The sequence below is a fragment of the Hipposideros armiger genome, unplaced genomic scaffold (assembly GCF_001890085.2).
Source record: "Hipposideros armiger isolate ML-2016 unplaced genomic scaffold, ASM189008v1 scaffold_208, whole genome shotgun sequence".
Classification (NCBI taxonomy): Eukaryota; Metazoa; Chordata; class Mammalia; order Chiroptera; family Hipposideridae; genus Hipposideros; species Hipposideros armiger.
The window spans coordinates 376,663-379,540 of record NW_017731558.1 but is presented as its reverse complement, the minus strand read 5'-3'; positions in this window follow the sequence as shown (position 1 = coordinate 379,540).

The following is a 2,878-nucleotide window of genomic DNA, read 5'->3' as shown; positions in this document are numbered from 1 at the left end:
GAATCTTAAAGGCAACAAAGAAAAGCAGTTAGTTACCTATAAGAGATCGCCCATGAGACTGTCAGCTGATTTCTCAACAGAAACTTTACAGGCAAGAAGGGAATGGCATAAAATATTTAGTGATGAAAAGAAAGGGCCTACAACCACTCTACCCAGCAAAGCTATCATTAAGAATTGAAGGATAGATACAGAGCTTCACAGAGAAGAAAAAGCTAAAGGAGTTCATCACTACCAAACCAGTATTACAAGGAATGTTGGAAGGCCTCCTTTAAGAAGAAGAAAAAAAACAAAGATAAAAATTATGAAAATAAAATGCGAATAACTACATATCTATCAAAACTTACTTTAAAAGGTACAATCAAGGACTTCTGGTAAGACGGCGGAATAGACATATGCTGTGCCGACTGCCTCCCAGGATCACACCAAAATTACAAATAATTTATAAGATATTCAACCTTGGAAGTTCCCTGGACACTAGATGAGCAGAACCTCTAAACAAAGGACTTAAAGAGGAGGCCACATCGAGTCTGGTAGGAGGGGCAGAGACAAGAGAGGGCGAACCACGTGAAGGACACCTCAGTGGTGGGGAGGCTTCTCCGGTTCAGGGAGAGACCATCCGGCCCCACACTGCGCTCACCAGGCCAGAGTTACTTTGCCGGGAAAAGGAGTTCTACGATAGCTGGAAGTAGAAAATAGTGAGGACTCTCTTTGCTCAATTCGGTGAGGCCAAGGGCAGCTGGAGAACCAGTGGAGCCGGCAAACTGACTGCTCGCTGGTGAGCACTCACCTGATTCCTGGTGGAGGGAGTAGCTTTGTGAGCAGGGCCCAGGAGCCTGCAGGAAGGACTGAAATAAGTGCCTTTTGTGTGGGATCTGGAGGTTTTTTGAGACCATTGTTCCCCTGGTGTGGAGTTTGCACACGCGTAGTGCACAGGAGGGCACCATTTTTTCAGAGCTGGGCCCTCCCACAGAGGCTCAGGTTTGGGACTGCATTGGTCTGCTGGAATTGGCGCAGGAGTGCCTGTGTCCGTGCATGCGTGCATACGCGCACGCATGCATGTGGCCCTGGATCCCCACCTTCCACACTGCTTGTGCTGCGTAGCCAGGGAAACTCCTGCCAGGCATGCTCTGACTCCAACAGACTGCTTATGGAGACCCGGGAATGCGCGACTCACCTTAGGTCCCCGATTTCCGCACTGTGCATGCAGAGTTGAGTGGGTGGTGATTGGCTGTCAGGCTGCTCAGCCTGATCTTCAAGTGGCTGATTGGGACAGGCTGAGACTGGGAGTTTTCGTAGGAGTGTAGGGCCACAAGCTGTGTGCCTGCGTTATTCAGTCGGGGCTTTCCTGGCAAGTTTGTGTGGGCTGGCTGCCCATGCAGGAGTGCATGCTGCTCTGACTTGGTGGGAGCCACTGACCACATCCTGTGGTGCCTTATGGGCCTGCCATGCCCACCTAGAGCTGTGTTTCCAGGGGCACCCTGAGGCCCTGATCCCTGGCACCTACCTCCACAGGCCACAGAGGATTTTTTGCAGCAGCAGACAGCCCACAACAACCTGTGAGGACTTTTGGTGGTGAGCACGGTTCCAGAGCACACAACAACTAATTGTGGTGATCTAATACATCGAAGCAATCATAGTGACAGCCAGAATGAAGAAACAAAGAAACATGTCCCAAGTAAAAGATCAGAAGAAACCTCAAGAAATGGAACTAAATGAAACAAAGGTATCCAACTTTCAGAGACAGAGTTTAGAACACTGATGATAAGAATGTTTCAGCAACTTAGGGAGGACATAAAGAAGGATAGAAATCATAAAAAACAACCAGTTAGAATTAAAGAATACAATAACTGAAATGAAGAACACACTCGAAGGAATCACCAATAGATTAGATGAAGCAGAGGACTGGATCAGTGATTTAGAAGACAAATAGCAGAAATCACCCAGTTGGAACAACAAAAGGAAAAAAGAACAAAAAACAATGAAAATAGTTTAAGAGACCGGTGAGACAACATCAAGCGCAACAACATTCGCTTCCTAGGTATACCAGAAGGAGACGAGAGGAAGCAACGAATCGAGAATGTATTTGAAGAAATAATGACTGAGAACTTCCCTACCCTGGTGAAAGAAATTGACATACAGGCCCAGAAAGTGCAGAGAGTTCCAAACAAGGTGAACCCAAACAGGTCCACACCAAGACACATCATAGTAAAAAAGGCAAAGATTAAAGAGAAAGACAGAATCCTAAAAGCAGCAAGAGAAAGACAGCAAGTTACATACAAAGGAATTCCTATAAGACTAACAGCTGACTTTTCTATACAAACTCTGCAGGCCAGAAGGGAGGGGCAGGAAATATTCAAAGTGACGCAAAATTAAGGCCTACAACCAAGATTGCTCTACCCAGCATGGCTATCACTTAAAATTGAAGCAGAGATAAAGAGCTTCTTAGAAAAGAATAAACTTAACGAATTCATTACCACCAAGTCAGCATTGCAGGAAATGCTAAAAGGGCTTTCTTCAACAGAAGAAAGGGGGAAACAAACTAACCCAGGAAGATCAGAACAACAAACAACAAAATGGTAATAAATATGCACCTATCAATAATCAGTTTAAACGTGAATGGATTAAATGCTCCAATCAAAAGATATAGAGTGGCTGAGTGGATGAGAAAACAGGACCCATGCATGTGCTGTTTACAAGAGACTCATCTCAGATCCAAATACACACACAGACTGAAAGTAAAGGGATGGAATAAGATATTTCATGCTACTGGAAATGAGAAAAAAGCGGGAGTAGCAATACTTATTTCAGACAAAATAGACTTTAAAATGAAGACTACAATAAAAGACAAAGAAGGACACTACATAATAATAAAAGGATC